General features: G+C 32.2%; 1 protein-coding gene across 2 annotated transcripts in view; it reads left to right on the top strand.

Annotated features, from left to right (window-relative positions):
* Positions 1-10,219: 10,219 nt before the first annotated feature.
* The window catches only part of LOC132725098 (receptor-type tyrosine-protein phosphatase epsilon-like), a 103,158-nt gene continuing 98,064 nt past the window's right edge, over positions 10,220-15,313 (top strand). For both annotated transcript variants that reach the window (XM_060710107.1, XM_060710108.1), the window contains exon 1: positions 10,220-10,379. The gene's annotated coding sequence lies outside the window, so the exon portion shown is untranslated. The remainder of the gene's footprint in view (positions 10,380-15,313) is intronic.

Raw genomic sequence — 15,313 nt, forward strand, 5'->3', positions numbered from 1 at the left:
TCGAATGTTGATTGGACAGGAGCAATGTTTTCAACATTTGACCAATAATACAAATTTAAATCATTTCTTGCATCAAGAAATTTGTCATTTAAATAAGACAAGAAATGCCAGTCAGCTGAGTATAAGCCTTTAGCTTGAAAGTCATCTTTATTATTTTTCTTTTAACGAACGTTATTTCACCAGTGAACGTTATTTTTACAGTGTAATGGGAAGCCAGTAGGTATTTTAGTAAGTTTTTTGTACAAAAAACTAAAAAATTGGTCCGAAAAAACGTGTATTGATAACTCCTGCCTGAGAAATTCTGTCAAATTTTTATAAACTAAGAACCAAATCAATGTCAGTATAGCCTTTGTTACACTTTCTTGTATATTCATAGATAAATTGGTTTAAAAAAATCAAAACACGTAATTTAAGACTTTAAAAGATGACAATAAAAGGCCGTATTTGTTTTTTTCATAAAACATCATTGTTAGTTGTATGAACAAATACAAATTGTATGTAATGTTACATGTCCGTTCCGGGTTATATTGAGAGGCACAATGTACATACAAATATATATGGAAGGCGACCTGTTGAGAGCCATAATGTTCATGTATTAATATGCAAGTTTGTTATTAATGAGATAGAGCAGCTTATGATTTTCTTTAGAGTACCAATGAATATGCAAACATGGACGAAAACCAAGACGTGAAAGGTCATAATGATATGAATATATACAATTCAACTATGTATGTTGTTAACATTTATGATATATCAAACAGGTAGCAATTACATATTAATCTTTTTTCTTTATCATTTTGGAAATTAGTTTAGACGTGTTTAATTTTAACAAGAATTTATTTTGAAATTATGAAGTTATTCACTTTAAAAATACTTCATCATTTGTGTATGATTCTACATAAATTTAATTTACTATTCATATTAAGCATTTTCCATTATTGCATATTGCCGTTGTTCATCCGCATTCATTGTTATAAATCTATGTATAACTGTTTAACTAAAAACAAAACTAATGTGCTGTGCATGTAATCTATTTATATATTTAAAAGTATGTTACAAATCCTCTCCTCTAAAAACATCTTGAAATTTATCATTTTATTTATATCATCCGCATGCGTACGTGATAGACAACATTAAATTGCAATGAGGCAATTATTTTACATACAAAACAATCGAAAACGAATCAAATGTTAAAAATCCATTGTCAAGTGGAGCTAAAATGACTAGTGCAGTATACAAAAGTCATTCAAAACAAATGACTGGTTTACGAGTACTGGTGATTATTGGAAAATGGTTAGGATAAATAAGTCTGTTAAAATATAAAAGACCACCCTACCTTCTTTTTTTTAAAAGACCATTCCGGGGGATATCTTAGGTCACGTAAGTTAATAATTGTTCATGCGAATTAAATTGTTAATTTAAAGGTATAATGACAAAATGTAAACTTATTTTAACTTTCAACTGTTCACTCACTATATATCATTGGATAGGCATAATGTCACTAAGGTTTAAGGTTTAAACTAGTTTTCAGGAAAATAATCATCACATTCTATAAGGAATGGCAAACAATTAGAATTGATATAAATAATTATGTTTCATATGAAACGCCATGACTGTCAAATTGGTAAAATAAAAATAATATAAAAAACGGACCGGAATCCCAAAAAAGAAAGCCCTAAAAGACAAAAAGGAAAATGTTTAAGGTTCAGTTTTATTGAGCCTGTTTATGATGGTATTCGTAAGTGCTAGCAACCTCACAGATTGGCACCGGCTAAAGCAGTATTTGCCAGCAGGTTTTATCATTTTTATTTGCAGTCATAGAGAATCTAAATATGAAGAGTTTAATTACTTGAGTATCAGTTAGATTCAGTGATACAGAGCTGGCGAGTAAACCGGATATAACTTGTTCATGTCTGATAGATGAAGAAACAACAACTGCAACAAAATCTCAACACATCACATTTAAGAAGAATTAAAATTTCAAGGTCAAATTTTGTTGTTGTTGTTGTTGTTTTTGTGCTGTACATAGATCGTGAAATAATGAACTTAAAAACCCTGTCTGTTTCATAGGGCGAGTTAGAATTAAAAAAATAAGTACAGCTGAATGAAAAAAGTTAACCGTTAAAGTTAATAAAAAAGATGATTAAAATAGCACGTATTGTCTAGAAATTCAATGATCACTTCTACACAGTTCATAAATTTTACCAAGCGGATGTTTATCAGGGCGGTATATATATCTCCCACTAACATAATATTATATTTACAATCATGTAGACAAGTAGCTTCTTCCGAATATGACAATTGAATATCATCTCTAATTTATCTTTTTGATGAAAACATTTTGATATTTATAGTTACAATATGGATATAAAGTTTGAATTCATTTTCCTTATTATTGGAATGAAGTTTATAGGAACAGTTGTGTGTGGTAAGATTAACATTGCTGGTCTGCATTTACTTGATATGTTGTTGGTTGTTTACCTATGCTTCTAAGGACAATATATATATCCATCCAACATCCATCCTCTTGGTTTAAACATATTTATTTTAGCTCGATTGCGTAACAAGTTCTTGCAACTTAAATTAATCACTTTCGAGTCCGCTTCCTAGAACCAATCAGTACTGGTGTCATATGAAGAAACATTAATCGTGGCCCGATTAGGGCTCGAACCAATGATCCCTGGGTTGAGAGGCAGATACCATAACCACTAGGCCACCGCTTACCCTGATCCATCTTCTTGATACGTGATTTGTAAATTTGTAAATTTTGATTGCTCATTTTATTGATATTTATGCAATTTTATGTTTGCATTTCTAGCTCTATAAAGATTTTTTACGGCTAAAGTAGTCTTATTAGCATACTATTTTTTTGTTTGTTGATATAACTCGGAGGCGTGTGTGTGTGCGCGCGCGCGTGCGCGCGTGCGTGCAAGCGTGTGTGTAGGTGCGTGCGTGCGTGTGTGTGTGTGTGGTTAAGTTGCCCCGTACGTCACTTCATTGTTGTAACATTATCCGGGTCCTTCGGGATCATTGATTCTAGCACTTTAAGTGTTGAAAATTGAGAACAGCTCAAGGCGGTCTGGGGTTGGGGTTTGAGGGATTTTGCACGTTTTTGTGATTAATGCTTCCAATGTTCACCTTTTTTCAGATTTTATTGACATGTTTAACCGATTCAATTATATATTTGAACCTGACTCTTACAACCTATTGCCTTATACCATTATGTCTATCTATGTAACTGTATGAAGTTTGCACGAAACAACAACGTATGTCATCTAAACGTGACATTTGTGTGGCATAATCATTCTTGATACATCATTAAACAAATTTCTAGGAATCAAAGTACGAGGAAAAGGATGGTATATATTTTATATACATTCTGATGAATAATGCATCACAAGATTTTTTTAAAGGTGAAATTTAAAAGCAATTATAAACATTTATAACTGAGCATTTACTTATATTTCTTGAATAAACGATTTGAAATATCAAATGGTTTACATGAACTAATTGTTTACTGACAAACTCACGCGAGTAAAAACCCTTGTAAAATGTGACCCGGTGCTCCATATAAAATAGCTTATTTCATTATCAAACCAACTCTCAAATGTGATATGACTAGGACGTAAAAGTATGCTTGTACAAAATTAGATAGTAAATCGCAGAATTTACGAACCAAACGTATACTTTTTGCGGCTTTATACGCGGCTGCGCATGCTTCTGCAGATATTATGCACGGCAAAAGGTGCATAAAACACTTTTATTATCTTTTAATTCATCCCCTTTTAATTAATAATTACTAACTTTACTAATAAATCAGTATCATTTAATTGATTCACAGTTAAAATAAACATTAAAATAGTTAATGTTATGCTGTTTACTCAGTTTAAGGTTAAATCAAGTGGCGGGATGATATATTTGTTAAGGTAACTCCCTTTGTTAGTTTGTGGGTTTTAGTCCTACTCATGGCGCGACCATGTAACCACATATAACACCGGTATAAGTTGCAAGAACTGGTTACACAAACGAGCTTAACTGAATATCTTTTTTTCCATCATTTTGTTCCAATTGCCTTTTAGGCAGCATACTTGTAGATGCATGCTAACTTTCGCACAAAAAAATGAATGTTTATGTAAAACGAAAAGAGTTTACACATTGCAAACGGCACTTGCAATCCACGTAAATTACCTCCTAAAAAGAGGTCAAAATATACAAAAATAGTCCTTACTGCGTAAGTCATGCAGAAGAAATATGATGATAAATATTGCAAAACCAGTCATCAATCGCTCGTAACATGTGAATTAGTTCTTGGATATTTTATCGTTGACCTTTTTCTTAAATCTTAGTACATTTTATTTACGTTTGATTTTCTTTAAATATTTTTGCTAATCGGGAGGGATGGAACATTTAAAACATAATCTTTTATTTCATTTTTTTGGGACATTCTGTTCAATCAACTTTATTTTTGGATTGTTCAATCAGATAACATTGCGAAATTGCTATTGCAGTAACCCTTTTGGTAATATTTCTGCTCTTGTCGGAGAAAAAATAGTTTATAAAATAGTTTATTCAAATATATACTATGCTCAAATTTGAAATAAGAAAATAATAATTGCTTCACAGTCTCTTTGTAATATAAAAAAGATATTTTTTTGACTTCGCAGAAAAAAGATATATTGTGTTTAAAACTCAAAACATTGTAGGTGGTTACAATATGAATATATAGTGTCATTGAAAATTGGCACAGACCAATTTTTGATCTGTAATAGGGAATGCAGCTTCTCATATATAGTTTATTCGTTCTTATATTCACATTCGACATATTCAGTAAGTATTTCATAGATTATAATAATTTCTGTGATTTAAATAATTTACTCAAGGATGACCATAGTATATCTTTAATGTATACTCACAATATAGGCCGTCACATTACAAGACAACAATTTATCTAGATTTGTTTTTATCATTAATTAATAATTGTTGATGACAAAGATTCAGTTTAATATTCTTTTTGTAATCTTTTCATTTACATAATAAATAACATAATTACAATTTGACGTTTTGAGAAGGAAGCTTAAAAACAATGATACGGTGGCATTTATGCTATTCCTGAGTGTTTGAAACATTTGTTCAGCTAAGAATATGTAATGTAAATAAGTGTGTTTTGAAAAAGTTATAGTCAATTCTTTCAAAAGCATCTTCATGCCATAGAAAATGCCTTTACAATCCATTGACACAATGTGAAATTAATTGATAAAATAGTTATACAAAATGCAAGCAACAAGTGCGAGAATGAAGTAACAAATATACAAGAGGTAAATTTTGACAACAAATGCATGTTACATGCAAAGGTCAAACACCCCTTAAACAAAACTTCTTTTACTATGGCTACTTCGAGTGTACAACTATAGTATACTCTCCAGAACAAGAAGGATGCGTTTGAGGTAAAACATTTAAACTGACATTTTAACATCAAGTTTTATACAATAAAGTTTGCATCTTTGCAATACAACATTGAGACAATACAAATGTTATAAAAATAACTTTTTAAATCGTCAATGTAATAAATGTAATAAATTATTTCGGCTTAGCAATGATCTAATATAAAATTTGAAAAATATATTTAATAAAAACTAAAGGTAAACTCTGTACGTTCTGTACGAAATGAATAATGTCAAAGTACTGTTAAAGAATAACGGTCTTAATGGTTTAGGCGTAATATCAATTAAAAGTTCTCAGATATTTAATTATGAATTTATGTTTAATAGCTGAACTTAATACTTCTTCTCAATTTGACTGCCGATCAAGGAAAATTAAAGTTTTGAAATTGCAATAACATGTCAATTTTACAAACTAATTGATCGCATGCAGGGATATCAAGAGGGTGTACAGAAGTAAAAAATAAACTAACAATCAATTAATAAAAAGTATTTATTGCAGACCGAAAAATTTAGATTCCATTCCATCATTGCTGCAATCACGCTTTTATAAGGTAAAATTTGTTATTCAGGTAAAAGTAACCTTAACGCATGTTTAAACAAAAAATTGACATCGTTTTTTTTCACTAGATAATTTTGCCGTTAAAAAACTATTCTAAACCTATGAGGCATTTACTGAATAAACACATTTTTGTCTAATTATTGTGGAAATAATTATTTGCTATAATGTTTGATTGGTCCAATTAGTGTCTCTTGATAATGTTGATGGGTATTCTGTATACAATATGCAATGTCAAACTCAATAGCTAATAGTTATAGAATGAAAATTTCCTCATCCGGGAACTAATTATAGGATGACGCTTTCTCTTGCGTTTACATGTAGTTGTTTTTGATAATGGGCATCTTGTATTGTTAAATTACTTGTGGCGTGACTGATATTTGAGTGTTCTACATTCTAAATTTCTGCATAAGTAATACGTTTTTTTCTTTTTCCCCCCTTTTTTCTTTTTCTTTTTTTGTGTTTTTTTTTGGTCTTCCATTCATAAGTTGTATAAATAAAATATGTCAATTCTGACCAATTTTAAAACTGGTGACATGAAAATATGCCATTGCCGTGAAAAAAATGATGACGCGGAATTAGTGATGTTGAGTATGAATAAATAAATAAATAAATAAATCTATCACTCCTTGTAATTGTGTCTCTATATACAAAGAAGAAGAAAAAACTGTGTTAAACTGCCAATAAACACTGGTTAGGAACTACTTGTATATGCGGCTGTTATGTTTTCTCCCTCAATTATATAGTTTATAAAGCCTTTATAAACCATTAACCGGTTTAAACTCCCCAGCAGTATTTATGCTGCTGACTGTTCCAAGGCGGCGCCCCTCTATGTTCCTCAGATGTATGTCTATGTTGTTTTATACTGTTATGGTGACACTTTTGTGTTTTTTGTTGTTTCTCGTCTACGGTAAGTATCTTCCCCTTTGCCCCTATTTTTTATTTATTTTATTTATTCCCCCCCCCCCTTCCCCGGGTCTCGTGTCCCCTTCCCATGTGCCTTTTGACTTTATGGGCCTAATATTCAATCATTTATTTGTTTTCTTTTAGTTCCTTATAAGTTACTAATTATTTATTCTTATGTAGTGGTTTGCCTGCCCGTGCTCTGTCTTATGCTTTGTCCTATTTTTGTTTGGGGTCCTCCTGGGCTCCTTGCCACTGACGCTTGTTGCTGGGTCGGGTGGGGGCTGCGTTCATTGAACGCCGCCTTTCCTTGTCGATCTTGTTTATCATATTTTAAACAGTTATGGTTATTATAGCGAATAATTCATAAGCAAACATTCGGCCTTCGTGGTCAATTCCTGCGCATCAAAACTCAAAACCGGTGTTAAATAGCCGATAAACACCGCTCAGACAGATATTATTTCTTAGATAAATAAAACAATGAAAAGTCACAAATTAACATTATTGAATGTCAATGAGGAACTATTAAATTGGTAAGTTGATAGAATAAATAAAATAATTCAGCATATAATATAAGTTGTATATTCACGATCCCTTGACATCATAACACTGTTACATTGCTTTAAATAAACCTTATAATACGAGCAACACTTGTATAAATAATTCAAGAGTTCATTTAAAGAAGACACAACATTATCTATGTTATTACTTTGAATAATTTACTGGCAAATAAGTGTCGTAAGTCAACGTCATGACAGCAATATCATCAAAAATTGCATTTACTGCTTTCAAAACATTATTTGGTGTTTCATTTGTTTGACAACGGTCCCATTCAATTACTTCCGTGTGACAGATTAAATTCTGTGTAATCTTGTGTTTGTTGGCGTGAGAGCACTCTCCTGCACATCTTTCGAATGTTTCACCTTCGCTAATGTGAGTGTATTCAGTGAACTGCAAGTTTGTCAACACTCCTGCATGTTCAATCACATATACACATATATTGTGTTAATTTAAATAAAGTATTAAATTTTACTCGTACTTCCGTTTGTACTTAAACCGTTACCTACAATCATTATTAAAGTGCATTTTGAAATCAAGCGCATAATGAATCATTTGACAGGAAACAAAACTGATATTAATTTTATTGTTCAAGTTTCAAGTTGAACCGTTTCAGGATGAATTTTAAAGGAAACAAACTATCTGCACTATCTTTCAAATACACTTCGTGCAAACATTCTGATCAATGTAATCAAAATTACAGTTTGATGATATGATGTATCGAATCAATTCTTTGAAATTGCTGATACATAGTTCCTGACGAATTTTATAATATCAGACATCCGTTTGGTATTCTATTTATCATGTTTTCATTTTTAATATGCGTTTCTTACTTTAAATTAAAAAGAAACTGTCAAAAACCTCTCCAGTTCATCCTATATTTAAAGAAATAGTCCCAAAGGTTTTTAGTAAAATGTAAGACAGACTTCACAGACTTCAAAATCCAAAAATGTATTCGATTCAAAGTTTATCAGTTTAATATTTTCAAACTAGTTAGAGATAAAATATTACATTATCTTCATTTTAGTTCAATATCCATTGATGAGGTGTCTGATGAAGCTGTGGGTGACTGATAAGGCATATCTTTTATCAACAGAAATCAATGTCATGATAAAGTAATATCTATAATATACAAGAAACTGGAACTGATTGCAGGAATATGGCTTAGCATTATGAACTTCTTTAGATATCTATTCCCCATCTTTCTTCGACCGTCTCTTATTATATTGTTTCCTTTTCTTTCGAAATTTTGTTTTATAGAGGTTAGTCATCCCAAATTTCAATATATTTTTTACCTGGATAACATCAAATATAACATTTTTTGTTTAATTGAAAATTTTGCAAACATTTCAATATAAAAATCAGTTGAAGTTCAGAGAACACTTTCATACATTTTCAAAACGTTTTATTTTTGTTAGATTTTGTATTTTTTGTCTGTCCTTTAAAGGTTTTCCCGGGGAGTCCGTAGCTGAGCGGTTTATGTCGTTGACTTCAAAACACTAGCCTCTGACCCCATGTAGGTTTATGTCGCGCAAGCGTTGTCGGATTCCAAGTGTGAGAAAATAAATATCCAGCTATCTTATGGAAAGTCAGTGGTTCAACTCAGATGCCCGTTTTGGCTGAAATAATATGCAGAGGGACACTTAATGTCGTCTTTAACAGTAAAAACTGGAAAGTCGCTATACGACCCGTACTGTGTTTATTTAACGTAAAACACTACAATTAAAGATTTCGTAGTCATATTTAACTCACAACCGATGTTAACTAGCCGATAAACAACATAGAGACCGATAATGTTTCATGAAAACAAACAGCAATATCTCATGTGATACGCGTGCGTGTTTAAATGAATGTTTCTTTTATATTTTGTCATTTTAAACACATTTTGTCAACAGTGCATAGTTACACAAACATCTCATTCCCCTAGTTTAGTTGATATATAATTTTATGCAGAGTAATGAACTTTAGCAAAAGTTTAGAAATTGCTAAAGTTTAGAAATGTTTACTAATGAAAACGCTCTGAATGTCTATTTTTTTATTTATTTAAAGAAAATGACATCTAACATAGGGAAAAAATGTGTTGATCAGTCTTCGTAAATGGAGCTTTTTGAGGCTTGTAATTTTTTATTATAAAGATTTTATTTACATTTAATTTTTCAGCATGTCCATCAACAGTACATAAGGATGTAAACGGGTTTGGACCAGATTGTAAATACAGATGCAATTGCAAGAATAATGACGAGTGTAACGAAAAAGGAGAATGCCTGCACGGTTGTTTGTATGGATGGATGGGACCAGCTTGCCAATACCGTATGTGAATTTGACAAAAATAATCGTATACAAATGAAAGTAATAACTTCAGTGTATTAATTATATTCTGGATATAATGTGGTCTTCACTAAATTTCAAATTAAGGTCGAATATATCCATTCAATATTTTTGAGATTATTAAAAAATGGTCAAGATTATTTATTTAATTTAAAACTTCATGCAATACGGTATTTATTTTCTCTATTTTATCAGAACATTCTTTATTTTTGGTGCAGATAGTTCTTGTAGTTTAAAGTGAATATATAAATGCACAACAATTCAAATCTGAACGAAAATTGGCACATAAGTGACATATTCATATTCATATATTTCATTTAGCACAATCTAAGTATTTATACAATTATAGCACCATATTTCATGGGTAAAATTAAATAATGTTTTATATTTAGTAAACCATGCATTAACAGCAAATCAAACGTCGCAGAATCATGGAGATAGTCGCAATCCGGCACGTTTTGCTATAGATGGTGTTACAGGTACATGTAGTAGGGCTATCACAACATCATCAGAACAATTATGGTGGAGGGTCGAGCTACATTACGAGCTTTATATAATTGGCCTTGTTCTCATTATACCAGATTCAGTAACAGGTGTGTTTATTCCCTTGTTTAAGCCTTTGTTTCCTTAAGAAAAGAACTTTACTCTCTTTGCTTAGTACTGATTTGTTCCAGGAACGTATTCGAGAGAGTTTCAACAAGCTGATAGCTTCCAACACATTCGAACTAAAATAAAATAGTATAAACCAAATTACAAGATAGTTTTCTTTATCTTAGTTGAAACCTGTTGTAAATCAACACTAGACGTTTGTTTCCTTTCTTTCCTTTCCTGCACATGATTTCTATAGTTTTCTTTATCTTAGTTGAAACCTGCTGTAAATCAACACTGGACGTCTGTTTGCTTACTTTTCTTTCCTGGACATGATTTTGAGCGAGTGTCTAAAGAAAGTACAAGTTAAATGGTTTCCTGCGGGGGAAAAGTTTAAATAATTTAAAGATATTTCATTAAACTCTTTTCAAAATTTTGTTTGGAAAAAAAAAATACCCCCCCCCCCCAAAAAAACAACAAACCCCCCCCCCCAAAAAAAAAAAAACAATCAAAAAACGTTTGTATCGAGAATATAGTTGTCAATGATCTATTAAAAGAAGAATGTCTTTGGAGGCTGATGACATTCGAAGACAGGGTCGATCAGTAGGTCACCTGTGTCGGTATCTTTATTTTTTATTTTATTCTTTTTTGTTTTGTAAAATTTGAGATACAGGTATATTGTAATTTTCAAACACTAGAGCAGTAGAAATTGGAGCACAAGGACCATGGACTACATAGAACACCATAGACAGGAAGCTGATTTTGGTAGGCATATGGAAGTTTGAACCACTGCGGTTATCCTTTCTTATCAGGTCAGTCCATGACCTCTTACCCTTTCCAGCTAATCTCCACCGGTGGGGACTTACAACGAATCCATCATGTACCCTATGCGAACGTCCTAACACTCTAGAGCATGTTCTTTCTTCCTGTTCAAATGTACTGAAACAGAGAAGGTATCGATGGCGTCATGACAATGTCCTAAAGAAGGTGGCTGACTGGCTTGAATGTGAAAGGAAAAAGGAACGACGGAGTAACCCCAAACTTTGTAAAACAGGCTGAAACTGCCAAGACACTGTTGCCACACCAACCATCAATTCTAGATGTCACAACAGGTTGGAACATAGAGGTGGATCTTAGCAAGAAGCTTGTTTTCCCAAGTATTGTCCAAACCAACCTAAGACCAAATATTGTACTGTGGTCTGAAGAAGGACCCTCCGTCTTGCGGTGTGCAGGTCGATTGCTTTCAGCTCTTCTCCACCGTGGGTAAGCAACTTTGGTCACGTGACCACAAAAGCCAACGTACATGGCCAAAATACCTCGACTGAGGTAAGTTTTTTAGTGATTATTTTTCTATCGAGCCTATTCAAATTATGCTACATAGCCTACCGACCGCGGCAATTCCGATGCTTTCTAAAAATGTATTTGATGTCGTCCAACGTTTTGTACTTTTTGAGATCATTCAAACAATATTTGCAAATTGTCGATGACAACGTACACACTTTTGTGTAAAAGTGTTGATGAAAGCTTAATAAACGATACGCATGTCAGTGCTAAGTAAAATTTCAAGTCTTAAAATATATAAGAGAATGTTTTAATGAAAAAAAGAACTGGTTTCCTGCTGTCATTTTTTGTGTCTATTTAAAAATTGACCAACTTACAGAAATGTCAACGTACATATACTGTCTAGAAAGTGTCAACGTACACACTCCCAATTTAGTTTGATAGTGGTCTGAACATGAGGCTGCTACTTTGAAGTACATGTAGGTGGCTTTTTCCAACAAAAAGTTGGCTTTCAATTTAGATGACCTTTCAAACTGTATATAATTACTATTATTTTTACAAAGGAAATAGTTTAGAGTGCATTCATTTCATCGGAAATAAGCTTAAACAACCTTTAACTTGTTATGTTATAAAAAGTTATTTGTACTTTTGTTTTAAAGGGAGACACATGCAAAATTTTCATTTCTTCGTTTTGAATTTTTCATTCATTTATCTGTAAATGTTCTCAAAATGAATACACTAGGCAGTCACAGGAACAAAACTTTTCTCCTTATAAATAAAAAAAAGGTGGTTTCCTAACCTGACCCACGCGGGTCAGGTTAGAGCGATAACATTTCACAAGTCTAGTCACAGTGAACTCTGGAAACTATTAAGAACCTGTCAAATGAATGATTTATGTTTGTTTCAATAATACTATATCCACAATATCTGTAATTGTAACTTCCATGGTTTGTTCAAGTCGCATGACTTGTTTTAAAACTACTCAGTGATTCTGCCGGCGTCTAAATTTCGTTAAACATATACAGGTATATTTAAACTTCAAACCCAAAATATATAGAATATTTACAGAAATCCATGCTGGAACTTTTACAAATGTCATATCAGCGTGATTCGAGTACAAAAGATAGTTTTGATATTTTTGTCATTAATTTGCCTGAGTATCCCTTTAAGAAGACATATTTCCAGTTACTCAAACTGCTTAATGATTAGCTGAAACAGCCGTTTTTATATTTTAAACTGGATTAATATAGATCGTATTACAATATAGATTGTAATAACAGTCATCTTAATAACGTAAACAGCCAGGATAAGGGTCTCTTGCTCAACCAACTAGTGCTACCGTAGCAGTGAAAGGGTCCAAGGTTGACGATGACGCCGAGTTACAATTTTATATTACCGGTTTTTCAGCAGTTGCGTCACTTGATCCTTAGCTATGATTACATCATTTATGTCCTATTTACATTATATTTTCAAGAATATATCTACTTGCACTTGTTATGTAAAAAATATCTTATAAACAATTCACAATTTTATAGGTTGGTTAAGGCAACCAATTACCCTTTGTCAAATGGTTAGTTACTAGTACCAAGTTTCTAGTATAGGCTTTTACTGCTCAAGAAACCAGTTACTGGAAAATGGTTACAAGTAATAAATTTACCTATCTTATTTATGTGCGCACTGTATGAGCTATAGATATGAATCAATTTTATTGTTTAAACATTAAAAAAGTTATATCAAGTACCACAGTCATATGACCCAGTAATAATCATAGAAATACCACAATATATTTGAAATGATTGCTACAATGCAGAAATTTTATCGACATTTCGCTCAAATAAAATGGTTTGCTTGAATTTAAAATTTTGATTGCAATGCAAATTATTAAAATGTATGGCATTTTTGTTGAATACATATCATAGACATGTAAATAAGTAGACATGGTTGGCAAAATTTTCAGTGAAACAAAAAGGGCAAAGAAAACTGTGAATGCAAAAATATATATCACGTCTATTAAGCTTGCCCATGTATTAAATAACAATGTATATAACATGTGGCAATTATATAACTATTGCAAGGAGATATATTATTGAAAATATAATGTAAATAGAACGTTTGTGATGTAATCATATGGTTAAAATGACATAACTGCTGAAATACTGATAATACCATTAAACTAGTCACTCGGCGTCATTAACACCCATTGCCGTAGTGATTTTTTTCACTGTATTTTACAGCCGAATAAAGGCTGTTTCCCCTGGCCCAAAATAAGTATATTTTCCCCTAAAAGTGCTAATATTTTCCCCTTAAATGCCTAGTGATCTTCATAACCAGAACCGTGACTTAACAGCAACTTACTTATATCATCTAGAGGACAGAAATCTGTCCCAATATATCGCCTCTGTTATGTACCATGCATGTTAAATGAATTGATTTTTTTTACTTCATAAAATGTACGGGTAAATTTCATTTTCAGTTGTTGGAATTTGATTTCAGGTTTTCCCCCTTTTCTGATTTATCGCGCTATTTTTTCTCCTTCAGAAAGCAACAGGTTGTTTTGAAAATTGAAGAAAAAAAATCACTGATTGGCAACTTTTGTTGCTACAGAAGGCACTAGGTTGGTTGAGCAAGAGACGCTTATCCTGGCTGTTTTCGTTATTAAATGACTGTAAAATGATCTAAATAAATACAGTTTAAAATTGCTGTTTCAGTAAATCATTAAGCAATCTGAGTAACTGGAATTTGTTTTTCTTCTCAACGAAATCCACAAAAGAACAAATAAATAACATTATAAAAAAGTTAAAGGTTGTTTAAGCTTATTTGTGATGATATGAATGTACTTGCAACTTTTTTCCTTTGTATAAATCTGTACTTTTTGAAACAGTTTGAAAGGGCAATCTATATTGAAAGCTAACTTTTTGTTAGAAAAAGCCACCTACTCCGAAGTTTCAGCCTTATGTTCAGACCACTATCAAACTGAATTGTGAGTGTGTACGTTGACATTTTCTAGACAGTATGTGTACGTTGACATTTCTGTAAGTTGGTCAATTTTTAAATAAATACAAAACATGACAGCAGGAAACCAGTTCCTTTTTCATTAAAACATTCTCTTATATATTTCAATACCTGAAATTTTACTTAAAAATGACATGCGTATCGTTTATTAAGCTTTCATCAACACTTTTACACAAAAGTGTGTACGTTGTCATCGACAATTTGCAAATATTGTTTGAATGATCTCAAAAAGTACAAAACGTTGGACGACATCAAATACATTTTTAGAAAGCATCGGAATTGCCGCGGTCGGTAGGCTATGTAGCATAATTTGAATTGGCTGGACATAAAAATAATCACTAAAAAACTTACCTCAGTCGAGGTATTTTGGCCATGTACGTGGGCTTTTGTGGTCACGTGACCAAAGTTGCTTACCCACGGTGGAGAAGAGCTGAAAGCAATCGACCTGCACACCGCAAGACGGAGGGCCCACTCGCCAGCAGATATACATGGATAAGGGCCGAAATATCAATAACAGCGAGCACCATGGTGATGATGTAGGTCAATCAGCAATCTAGGAGCACCACAGGCTGGAGATCTACAGAAGATCTACATAACGTCTGTTCCAGATTGTATCTTACTCATCATAAACGGCAAAATAATGATA

The sequence above is a fragment of the Ruditapes philippinarum genome, unplaced genomic scaffold (assembly GCF_026571515.1).
Source record: "Ruditapes philippinarum isolate M1 unplaced genomic scaffold, ASM2657151v2 ctg705_1_1_1_1, whole genome shotgun sequence".
NCBI classification, from domain to species: Eukaryota; Metazoa; Mollusca; class Bivalvia; order Venerida; family Veneridae; genus Ruditapes; species Ruditapes philippinarum.